Source organism: Quercus robur, chromosome 2 (genome assembly GCF_932294415.1).
Source record: "Quercus robur chromosome 2, dhQueRobu3.1, whole genome shotgun sequence".
NCBI lineage: Eukaryota > Viridiplantae > Streptophyta > Magnoliopsida > Fagales > Fagaceae > Quercus > Quercus robur.
In genome coordinates this window covers 60488875-60502472 of record NC_065535.1, presented here as the reverse complement: position 1 = coordinate 60502472, position 13598 = coordinate 60488875, and positions in this window count along the sequence as shown.

Below are 13598 nucleotides of genomic sequence, written 5' to 3'. Positions count from 1 at the left end.
AACAAACTAGAATCTACAATGATACAACTAATACACCTCAAAAAAACCCAATCAATCAATCAGTCCATAACCCCACTGGTACAAAACAAAGCATCCAATTTTTGTACACTTAACCTATGAATTTACAAAAAATAAGAAACCCAGAAAGCAACAATAACAACAACAAAAAATGAAAAAAGAAGATGGTGAGAGCACAAACCAGATGGGTCTTTCAAGGAGATCAGAACAAAGCAAAATGAGGGAGTGTCAGAGTGTCAGTCGGAGTGAGGAAGTGTCGGACTGAGGGAGAAGAAGTGTCAGACTGAGCTGAGGGAGGTTGAAGAAATGAGGGATTACCGGATTAGGGTTAGATTATAGGTATATATATATATATATATGGTATTTTTGTAATTTAGGGTACCGGGTTTTTAAACGGGCCAGGTCTCGGGTTTTTTTGATAAAACCTGGATCCGACCCGGACCCGCTTCGGGTTTTTTTTTTAAACCTATACCCGACACTATTCCTAATCGGACTGGGTAAAACCCGGCCCATTAGGGTCAGGCCGGGCCAGGTACCTACAGGTCGGGCAAAAATTGCCATCCCTACTCCCAGACGATGTGGGATTCGTTTCAAATCTCAGTCATTATTACAGAAAACTTGTCTTTCTTATACTTCTGAAACCCTAGCTGCGTACACAAGAATGTGCCTGTGTATGCATGCATTGGCTCGCGTATGTAGGTTGCGACTCACATACGTAGGCCAAGGGCAATTTTGGTCATTTTATTTCCAAAAATAGATTTTTGCTAATTTAAAAGGTTATATTTTCCATTTTAATACTTCTTAAGTCAATTTAATATCTGATTGGGCTTTAAACTAGCCTTGAGCCTTAGAGTTCGAGCATCATTGGGGAACGAGGGCTCGAGTCGTAAGAGGTGCAAAATGCAGTGTCTACAAGGGATCGGTTAAACAAACTCCAAACACATAATCTTAAGTAAGGTGAGTGTTCTTTCCATGAACTCATTCTTTGTTTAATAGGATTCACATGAGTTTCTTAATGTAGTTTTTCTAATTGTGTTTATTTGATTTGTTTGTTAATTTTAATTCTTTTAATATGTGTTAATATGATTTTAGGTTGTTTATAATTTTTTTTGGTTGTTCTTATATTAAACTTTTGGATCTCTAAGGTTAGTTTAGATCTAAATTGCAAGCATTTAACTCATTCTCAATTTTGTTGCAACTTCTTGTTGGAAAAACATAGTTTGTATTGCATACAAAACATACGCAACAGAAAATTAACGGATCTACTTCATTCGTAATTGATAACATGTACTATGTAAATTTCAGAATTTAAGAACAAGAGAGCGCACCTTGGTGCGGTGAAATTCAAAACCAAAGATTAGAAGTACTTGGGAACACTTTTAATCTTCACTCCAATCCCACTTGTGCCCAAGAAATGTGGTCTCTCAATCAGTTTATACGTATATGTTCAAGGGAGAATAAGAGAGTGACTTACACTCACATACACACCATTTTCATACATTACACTACATTACTAAATTCTATATGTTTCTCTTCTTATATATAACTGATTATCTAATTGGGCTAGCCTTTTAGATCATTCCAATTGGGCTTTAATATGTGGCTTGGAGTGGAATCAAAATGGACAAATAAAACACTAGCTCCAATGGGTTTTGGGTCTTTCTATCAACTCTTGACAAGTTCAAAATTACTATTAATTATATTTAATACCACTAAATAAATATAATTGCATTCTAGGCCTTATTAATAAATTATATCCCAAGACTTTATTATATATTCAACCCATTCATTAAAATATTCGTAGTAATACAAAGTCATGAATGTTGATTGTCACTTTGAAGATTACTACATCTTAATTCTTAAGTACTCGGTTTAATCCTTTAAGTTATTCATCATATATTTATGAAATCCAATTTCATAAATATATACTTTAGTAACTTCTTACTAAAGTGATTAGACCTAACACTTTGAATAACCAAACTCATTAAACTTATCTCAAGGGAATATTTTATATCTCCGTTAAGAGATTATGAATTCCATCTTGAGAATATATATTCCTTCAACATTAAATGTGGCTGCCCAACATACTGAGATTTTGATCGTGACTTTAGTTCTCACTCCTGATATATCAAAGCAACCTACACTTCATGATCAGGTTCATTATTCTCTCAGGATTGAGAGTTCATGTAAATAAAAGTCGTAAGATTTATTATTCTACTAAATAAATCTCACAGCGATCTAGTTCAATATGTCTTAACACTTAAAACATATCAACATATCAACTAGAAGTCTCCACTTCCATGATCAAGACAAATTATCTTAATTGATATGTTATAGTCTTCGTAGATAAAATGCCCAATTTTATCACTGACTACAAACTAAAATTCTGAGTTTACAAAGAACTTGTGATTTATATCTTCTGTTACTAAATCACATACTATGCATCTCATGGACTATAATAGTGTCCAAATATTCATGTTACCATTATTTGAGATAATAATAAAACAAATTTATTAATCACAACATAATATCATACATAATGTCATACATAGTATCATACAATAGGATTTAAATGGCACATATCCTAACAATCTCCCACTTGCCCTAAAGACTATTGTGCACTAATCTAACTCTCATTCCCTCTAAATGTGACTCAAAAGTCCTTTGGAGCAAGGTTTTGGTAAAGGGATTTGCTAAATTATTTGCACTATCAATCTTTGCTAGTACTACATCTCCTCGAGCAACAATGTCTCGAATGATGTGGTACTTTCTTTCAATATGCTTTCCTTTCTTGTGATTTCTTGGATCCTTGGATTGTGCAACCGCTCCACTATTGTCGCAGAACAATGTGATAGGAACTTGCTCCATTCTCACAACACCAAGCTCAGAAAGAACTTTCTTGAGCCAAATAGCTTCCTTTTCTGCTTCACAAGCAGCAACATATTCAGCTTCCATGGTGGAGTCGGTAATACAAGATTGTTTAACACTCCTCCAACTTATGGCTCCATCTCCTAAGGTGAACACACAACCTAAAATGGGCTTTCTGAAATCAAGATCTAACTGAAAATCAAAATTTGTGTAACCAATAGGTATCAAATCCTCACATCAATAAACTAGCATATAGTCTCTCGTTCTCCTTAGATACTTGAGAATATGTTTTACAGCCTCCCAATGTTTTGGTCCCGGATTTGATTGATATCGGTTGACTATGCCAACTGAATAACAGATATTTGTCCTAGTACATAGCATGGCATACATGAGACTTCCCACTACAGAAGCATAAGGAACTTGTCTCATTGTCTTTTCTTCTTCAAGAGTCTTAGGCCTTTGGTCATCAGACAGAAGAACTCCATGTGTGAAAGGAAGTAATCCTTTCTTGGAGTTTTGCATGCTAAACCTTGCTAGAATCTTATCTTTATATCCAGCTTGTGACAATGGAAAATAAATAATTGACTTCGAGAGAATGTAATTGGATAATGTGCACTCTTCCTTACTAGGTGCTTTGGATCATTATTTTGATGGATTTTCAACAATTTCAACGAATTCTTTCAATTTCTTCTTTTACTATGTTCAAATTTATGTATTCCACATTTGTTTTTATTTATAACCATACGTTCGACTCCTAATTAATTTTTCTCAACTCTACTCCATATTTCCTTACTAGGTGCTTTGGATCATTATTTTGATGGATTTTCAACAATTTTAACGAATTCTTTCAATTTCTTCTTTTACTATGTTCAAATTTATGTATTCCACATTTGTTTTTATTTATAACCATACGTTCGACTCCTAATTAATTTTTCTCAACTCTACTCCATATTTTTTTTTATCTATTATATGAGAAGGGAGGAAGTTTAAGAATTTAATTTGGTATGGAAATAGTGTTCCTTTAACAAATATTGTTATTTATATGTTTATTAACATATTTAGTACATGGTAAGTGGAAAACTTTACTCCAAAGTTGAGATATTGAGTTTAATGACATCTCTTCCTCTTTTGATAAGCTATTGGGATTAATTTGGCATTGCCACCATACTATTTATGAAGACCTTTCTATAGATATTTTGATGGCTCAAACAACTAGAAACGTTTCACTAATCTTACGCCATTATTTTTGGAAACATGGAAGCAAACATAAATCATAAATAAAAAATATCACAATGTCAGCCAAACATATTTACATCACAAATTGTGCCTAAAATCATACAAAAATAAAAATTGCTACCCAATTGATCATTACAACCATGCCTCCACCTATGGCCTCGTTGGATAATACTTGGAATTCATAATCCACAAAACAATTTACAAGTTAATATATGTTTATGTTTATGATTATGTTTATGGGTAAGACTAACTTTACCTCTCTTCTTCGAAGTCAAAACCCAAGATAAAAACGAATTTTTCATTATTCATTATGCTCTTTAGATAAATTAATGCACATATTTATTTATTGGTTTATTTTAAGTTTAGCTATAATATTTGTTGTGTTGTCATATGTGGTGGATAATTTCAAATTGGTTAGCTTGAAACTGATTTTAGGTGTGACAATCATTGCCGCAATACTCGGCACCTCCTTCTGTGGATTAATCAATGAGAAGATAGGTTAAAATAAATAATTAAAACTATTTTTTTTTCTCTACTTCTTGAGCACGGTACTAATGGCAAATGCATCTTGTAATACCTCGATTTTATTTTATGATCATCACCATCATCGTCATTATTATCATAGAGTTGAGGTACTATACGTGTGCATAGTAAGATGGGAGTAGACAATTTTGTGGTGCTTCAAAATAGGTGAGAAAATTAAAGTTTTAGTGTATAGAATTTTGTGCGGCAGTAAAAATAAAAAAGGAAGATGTAACGTGGAGAGTTACTTTGTGGGTTATTCATATAAAACTTTTAGTCTTCTTATCAATTAGGAAAAATGATAAGAGATTAAAACCTATTTGGATTAGAAGTTTAAGAGTTATTGAGATCTTTTGGAGTTCCAGTCTATCTAAACAGATAAACCTTAATTTGAGGTTAATTGGAAATTAAAGTCTTGGAAGACTATTTAAACTAAGCGGGTTTCCTAGTAAATGTGGACGCCAAAGAAAATTTGAGAGGGAGAGAGGTCTGACAGAAAAAGGAGGCCAAAATTGTTTAGGGGCATAAGGTTTGGATACAAAATAAAACTGAGAACCCCCATCTCTAAGATGATCAATATTTATATGTTTATTAACATATTTAGTATATAGTAAGTGCAAAACTTTACTCCAAAGTTGAGAGATTGGATTTAATGCCATCTCTTCCTTTGCATTATGTGCTAACTGGGATTAATTTGATGCATGAGGGTAGAGTTTTAAATGAAAAGAATGATAGAATATTGCTCCTCACATTCATGTATTTCTAGAAAGATGATTATTTGAACTATTTTATTAAAATTAATTGAGTTACACATGAGATTATGCCAAACACAAACATCAACACTACGTACTAGGAAGCTAAATGAGAATTAATTTAAGATTTCAAAAAACTGTATGCCCATATTATAGAACATCATAGTAAGATCAAATAAATTAAAAAATGTGTAGATTTATAATCTTTTTTTTTTAAGTAAGCAGTAATAATTATTAGAACACACACGAAAATAGTAATAAATTTAAAAATGTATAGATTTATAATCTTAAATATAGAGGTTTGGGCAAAACAGTAGTTGCTGTGATGAGATTGAGTGCAAATTCGTTCCTAAAATTAGGACTGTTCTTCTTGAGTACCTGAATGATATAAATAGTACAATAGAAAACATTGTAGACTATGTGGGTGTCTTTTAATTGACTTCGAAAGAAAGTAATTGGATAAGGTGCACTCTTCCTTACTATGTGCTTTGGATTGTTTGTTTGAAGGATTTTCTTCAACAATTTCAACGAATTCTTTCAATTTTTTTTATTTTACTATGTTCAACTTTATGTATTCTACATAGGTTTTTATTTGTAACCATATGTGTGACTCCTAATTAATTTTTCTCAACTCTACTCCTTATTTGCTATCTATCATATGAGAAGGGATACAGTTTAAGAATTCAATTTGGTATGGAAATAGTGTTTATCTTAAAAAAAAATTGTTATTTATATGTTTATTAACATGTTTAGTACATTGTAAGTGAAAAATTTTACTCCAAAGTTGAGAAATTGAGTTTAATGATATCTCCTCCTCTTCATTATAAGCTATTGAGATTAATTTAATACTGCCACCATTCTCTTTATGAAGAATTTCTTGTAGATATTTTGATGGTTCAAACAACTGGAAACATTTCTCTAATCTTATGCCATTAGTTTTGAAAACATGGAAGCAAGTATAGATCATAAATAAAAAAATATCACAATGTCGGCCAAACATATTTGCATCGTAAATTGTGCCTAAAATCATATAAAAATAAAAATTGTCACCCAATTGATGATTGCACCCATGCTTCCACCTTTGACCTCGCTGGATAATGCTTGAAATTCATAATCCACAAAACATTTCAGAAGCTAGGAGAATATTAATATATGTTTTTGTTTATGTTTATAGGTAAGACTAACTTTAAATCTCTTCTTTGAAGTCAAAACCCAAGATAAAAATGAATTTTTCATTATTCATTATGCTCTTTAGAATAAACAATGCACATATTTATTTATGTTTAGGTATAATATTTGTTGTGTTGTCATATGTGGTGGATAATTTCAAATTGGTTAGCTTGAAATTGATTTTAGGAGTGGCAATCATTGCTACAATACTCGACACTTCTTTCTGTGGATTAATCAATGAGAAGATAGGTTGAAAGAAATAATTAAAAACTATTGGTTATCTCTACTTCTTGAGCACAGTATTAATGGCAAATGCATCCACTTCGACAATATTTGTCATCGACAAATCATTAGTTTGATTAAGAATAGGAATTGAATGAATATCAATTCCTCTATATATTGATCCTTACTTAGCTTGGATAGGAGGGATACTAACCAAAGTGTTTTCTAATCTACATTCGTAACTTCCAATAGTCTTAAATGTCAAGGTTCAATAATACACAAAAAATTGAGGCACAAGTTGATCCGTATGACATCTGCATACAAGTTTATATTATTTATTACCTTAAACTATACTCTTGATTGAATTTTGCACCATAAACTTTGAATTTTCATCCAAGTTAACAGCAAACTTATGTTAGGGTACAAAGTGTAATAATGGTCATAGTTTGGGGTGCAAAACGTGCATTCAAAAAGTTTAGGGTGAAAAGTGTAATATAGGGTAGTATAGTTAAAAGTGGTAAAATGTAATTTCTCTAATAATTACATTAACTCATTTAGTTATTTACAAATAGATTTTTCTGTTGAAATATACGGTAGTATCCCAATGGATTGAAGTGGACTTGAAATGAATGGACTGAAGTTGACTGAAATGCTATGCTAATATCGCTCAACAGGAATATGTTACCCTTCCACTTTTAGATATTATATAGATAGATAAGGAAGAAAAACCATATGCCCTGTACATAAATATATAAAAAAATTGAAAACAATTTACTCGAGACATTTTTATTTTCACCCTAAAGATGTAATTGGAGCCACAATATCAAAGAGCAGATCAACAACATAGGTTAGCTTCCCACCATAACCCATATATGATATATCGATAAATTAAATTGAAAAATAAAGTGGGAGTTAAAGCAAGGAAGTTGGAAAATCAAAACTACGAAGTATGAAGACAATCGACATGATCAATGACAAGCTCAATCTTTTCCTTCCAGAGTAATGTCCCCTGTATGTTGAATGCCACCATCTAGAACAAGAACACAATCCAATGGATACCTAAGATGGGCATGTAATCTCACCTAAACAAGGCTAATATGGATAACATTGCACAATGACCAAGTACACAAAGCTAGCAAAAAGTAAAGCCACTTAAAAAAAATTGCCTAAGACCAAACTGTAAGGTTTTTGTTGTTGTTGTTGTTGTTGTTGAGGGGAAATAATAAAAAGGCCTAAAGGGATGTCTTATTATTTTTTTTAATTGAACCTTATACTCGTTCTATACTGCTATTTTCACTTTGGTGTTTTTTCTTTAATGGATTACGTATTCACTCCCAAAAAAGAAATCATTAGAGTAAAGAACGTAAACATGCGTAGTAATGTTCATCAAAAGTAAACATGCATAGTAAAAAGTAATCAAACAATGACATTTTAAGTTACTATTAAGAAAACGAGTAATGCTACAGTCACAAACTATTTTACAATATTTTTATAAAGTGTTGATATGGCCAACTTATTATTGGTTTTTATCTAGGCCCATCATTAATATCACTTTTTATTTACCAATAATCACTCATCACACCAGCAATTTGTAAAAATTTTTGTAAAAAAATTTATATCTCTAGCATTATTATAAGAAAACAGTACATATCAGCATTCAATATACTTCTCTTTCTTGTTGTAAACACACACAAAATGTAATAAATAAATAAATATATACAGAGTTCAGTTTGATAATCTATCATCTTCTCAAAAAAAAAAAAAAGTTTGACACTCTATCATAAGAAGTAAAGATTATAGCACAAGCATACTATTGAGAATAAGAATTTGAATGTCCCAAGCTCACAAGTCACAACTATAAAAATCAAATCTCTACAAGGAAGGGAAGCCCGATAGATTTACACGCCTCATAGTCATTCAGTGAGAGTGAAACTATTCATGGTGAGTCTTCGAGCCTTGATTCTCTACTCTACGAGAAATGCTATGTCAACAATATTTTCACAACAAATCTTAGATGACAAGTTGTTATTGGTTATAATCTGACCTACTGTGGACGACTAAATTTCTAGTTTGAAATAAATCAAACAAGTAAAATAGCTTCACAAATATGAATTTGTATTAATGAATATGTGGTACAATTCTCTAAAATTTCAAAAGAGTGATCATTTGACTCGATCTTCTTGAAAGACTTGTTGATTAGAATTCTAATAATGTGATTTTGACTCGAACACCAAATATCCTTCAATTTGGCTGAAGGATGAATCGAAGACCCTTTAAACAGAATTACAATGAATCTCTGGCTATGAGCTTGTTAGGAATTCTTTGTTCTTCACGTTCTTCGTGTGTTCTTCATGCGTTCTTCATCTTCGAAGGTTTGTGGTGGAAATTTTCCGGGGCTTTGGAGGCTTGAATCCATTGAGCTTCACCAATTTGTAGTTTCTTGAAGTTTCTTGAGGCTTTTGAACTTGATTCCAGTGACCTTTGAGATTTAGGAAAATGATTTGAATGATTTCTCTTCGAATGTTTTTTGTATTTGAAGTTAAAGTTCTCGAAGTTCTTGGAAGCTTCAAGGCTTGATTCTAGCAAAGTTTCTGTACATTTGAATCTTCTTTAATGTTGCTTGTGCCCTAGATATCTTGGTGTCTTCCAAAATCTCTCCCAAGATGTCTTGCTGTTTGTAGAAATGCCTTAGGAAGGCTTCTATTTATAAGAGTTTGGGGATAGGTGAGTGACACGTGGCGGAGTCTGATTGGTGACACATGTCATCGCCTGATTGGACTACTTATGTCACTGCTTACACGCACTTGACTGCTTATGTCATTGCTTACACATACCAATGTGTGATTGTTTTTTTTTTTTTTTGCATGTTTTTTATGCTTTTATTCCAAAGACACTTGGCAAATTTCTATTGGTTTCTAAATTGTGATAATAGAACCTAGAGCAATACATGGCCCTTTGTAATTGGTCGTACTTTGTGGATTCGGTAGTATGATGTGTCAGCTTATGATAGGTCAGGAATTTTGATGAGAGGTTTTAATGAGACCGAAAAGTGGTCAGTAAGTAGTTAAATGTACCTGCGTGACTAGGCCTTCTCAAAAGAGGTTAAGTTGAAGTAATTTCAAAAGAGTGTTCCATGGTATTTGAAATGGGTTGGTGAGGCTGAAAGTTATTTGCAAGTAGTTGGATATACTTGTGTGATTGAATCATATCAACAGAGGTTAAGCTGAGGTAATTTTAGAAGAGTGTCCCATGGTATCTAGAACGGGTCAGTGAGGCAAAAAGTTATTTGCAAGTAACTGGATGTACTTGCATGATTAAATCATATCAGTAGAGCTTAAGCTCAGGTAATTTCAGAAGAGTATTTTGGATTGTTAGTGGCGATCACAAGGTGTAGAAGGTGGTGATGAGGCGAGGATGTTGGCTGGGTACAGCATGCAAAGCTATAGGGATGGCCTCGCATTTTTAAGAATTCCAGGCGAAGTAATTTTAGAAGAATATACTTCGGATTATGGAAAGGATGTGTGAGAAAGTGGTTGAGTGTGTATGCGTTATTGTATCGCTCAGGTTTAGTTGAGGTAATTTCAAAAGCATATGGATTTTGGGTCTGCTGGTGGTGGTTGTGAAGAAGACGGAGATGAAGCGGAGATGATAACTGTGTGAAACATATGATACCATTGAGCTGGCACTGTACGTTGGGGAATTTTTAGTGTAGATGTTTCTAGGGAGTATAATTTGGAATATGGGACTGACTGTATGCCAAGCGGAGTCTGGCAACAAGTAGTAGAATGTGTGTGCATGATGGGACCATGTCGACAAAGGCTAAGTTGAAGTAATTTCAGAAGCATACTTCCTGAAATACTTCAAGTATAATTTAAGTTGGAGTAATTCTAGAAACATGTGTTTTGGAGTACCAACAACGATGACCTTTGTGTCTCGAGCTGGTGGCGACATGGAATATGGTTTTGGTGGAAACACATTTTTTACCAACACCAAAGACTAATAATTATGGAGGACCCAGACTGAACCATGTTGCTAATTTCTAATAAGCTGGGACCTTGGAGTTTGCTGTGAGTGTTAGATGGGAGAAAATTTGTAGAATGACCTAACACCTTTACAACCCTTACCTAATGACATATGTTGAAAGATATGAACACAGTCAGGCTGTCAGTTGAGATATATGGGGTTATGGTCTTGAGTATGTTGGAAAAACCCAGAAAATGAAAGATGGAGCTAACTTGTGATCCTAGTTTGGAAACCAACCAAGCTATTGTTTGGTTCTAAGTTGCTGCCTCTACTGAAAAACAAAACAATTGAAGAGAGATTACAAGGTTCTCAAAGCAGTTAGGAAGTCTCCTGAGCTTAGAAACAGGTGCGTTTGTTGAATTTAGATCTCCTGGCTAGGCACATCTGAGGTTACATGAGATTATGATGTGGGCTAGGTTATGTGAAATTTTATGGACAAATGAGGTCATTAAGTGGGGAAACGAAATTTGTTTGGATCTTAAAACTGCAATGATGTTGTGAGAAGAGTTTCTACTAAACCATGAGAAGATTGGGTTCAAGCTGATTATAAAGCAATAGTGGTTGTTAGGTGTTGAGACTAATGAAGCAATAGCGAGAAATGGCTGTGAGAATGAGGATCTGAAGATTTGAAAGAAGCAGATTTTCATTTCATGATTCAGTGTATTTTTCTTGATGAGTTTCAATGAATCTGAACCTTCTATTTATAACAAAGAGATGGAGAATGGTAGATGAGAATGATGGATTGGAATTTTTGGTGGGAATGGCAGATGAGAATGTTTGGCACCGAATAGGAATGGTCGGTGGGAGACTGGTAGGCACTGAACGGGAATGGTAGGTTGAATATGTGACCCAATAAAATTTCAAGTTTAGGACACACTTGTAAGAGTTCTTCTGTTCTTTGAAAGGGAAGTCTTGATGACCCTAAGGGAATCTAGACTAAACGGATGAATCTCAATTTTTGATTTTAGGAGCTTGAGTTTTGGACACTGCCAGTACTTTGGAGAAGTGGGTCAAATGGGTGGTTTCCAAGTCCTAAACAAATAAACAGATTTCAAAATCAAAATCTTCACAAAAAATCTAATGGGATAGGCTTTGCTCGGACATCTTGATTCTTGGTCAAAGTTCACATCAAAGCCAACAGTTGTAGAATCAAACTATTTGAACAATTTTGGATTCTCAAATGAAGAAATGGACCCCAAAATCAGAATGTACGTGAAAAACCGAGCAAGGCAAGTCCTTTCTGAAAATTTTGACTTTTGGTTAAGATTTATGCAAAAGTCAACTTTATAGAAATTGGAGCATTTGCGCAATTTCTGAGTCTCGGATGAAGAAATGGATCCCAAAATCAAAATGTACTAAAAAAACCGAGTGGGACAGATCCATTTTGAAAATTTTGACTTTTTGGTCAAAGTCAAAGGTCCAAATTGGTCAAAACCCCCTTTTTTTCCTCTTTTTTTTTTTTGGGCAAGCAATTCGAATTTGGGTCAAAAAACGAGTCGGGTCTAAAAGTTCGGGTCGATTGAAGGATGACATCAAGATGACGTCAAAAGCTTGCAAGGAGTGTGTCTGTGCGTGGGAGAGTGGAAGCGCATGACATCGCGTGTTCGCGCATGGATGCCCATGTGTGTTTAGGGTTACGCGTGAGAGCGCGTGCAACTAATGCTGTGAACTCTAAAGCATCTGGTGGTGAGTGGTGGTGCATGTATAAGCTTCTAGAGTTGATTTTTCTGGGTTTTGTAGATCGGGGGCCGCTAGATCAAGTGGTAATGCCACTTTCGTGAGATGAAGTCTGGATTTGTACAAATGTGAAGTAGTAGGCCATGATCTTCAAAGCTTGTGGTGGCACGTGGAGGTGCGTGGCAAGGCTTTTGTGCCTGAAATTTTCAAGTTTGGTAGATCGAAGTCCATCTAAGATCCCTGTGGGGTCAGTTTTGTGAAATAATGTTTAGGCTTTCACAAATCTAAGAGAGAAGACCGCGGGTGACAATTTGTCTTGTATTGGATTGATGTGGCTTTTCTGTTCTTTTTGCGGCAGTGGCTTTGACAAGGCGGTGCCTATGTTTAGACTTGAGGGTCAGGAGGTAGGTGGTGAGCCACCATTTTCTATCTCTTTTATTAACTAATTGTCCTCCTTTATCTTCAAAATTTGGTGCAAACTTCCTTGATTTTAAGTGCATTTGAGTTTGCAAAATTTGACTCCGATCTGTTTTCACATTTTTGAAATGTGAACATAATCTTTTTTTGCTAGCTAGTTGGTGGAACCATTTGACTTTCTTTATTTTTCTTGCCTGCTATTTTAGCAGAAGTTCTCTATATAAGAGTTTGTGAAATTGGCTTTGTCCATCACTTAGGCATTCTTAGCCTTTTAGCCTTCTTCTCTTGCTTTCAAGATTTTTTTTTTTTTTTTTTTGCTTCTTATTTCTTTGAACTTGTTAGCTTCTTTTCTTGTAGATTTTTTTTTTTTCACTTGCCAAGAGATCTTCTTTTGACAAATTCTTTGTTGTTTGTTGTTTGTTGTTGTCTTGTAGCACACTTTCCTTGATCTTTGGACTTCGACATCAAACTCTATATTGATGTTCTTAGAGTTATGTTTGCCTCCATTTGGTGGCTTTGCATTTCATTGATAGCAACATTCTTACAGTGACGTATGCCTTCATGCCTTTTCCTACAACAACAATCTTTTAATGATATCCATTATTAACGTTGTCATAGCGGCGGTCATCTAGGCAACAATGTGATCATTGGTGTTCATGATACAATGATGCTATCTCTAGTACTTGACTTTAA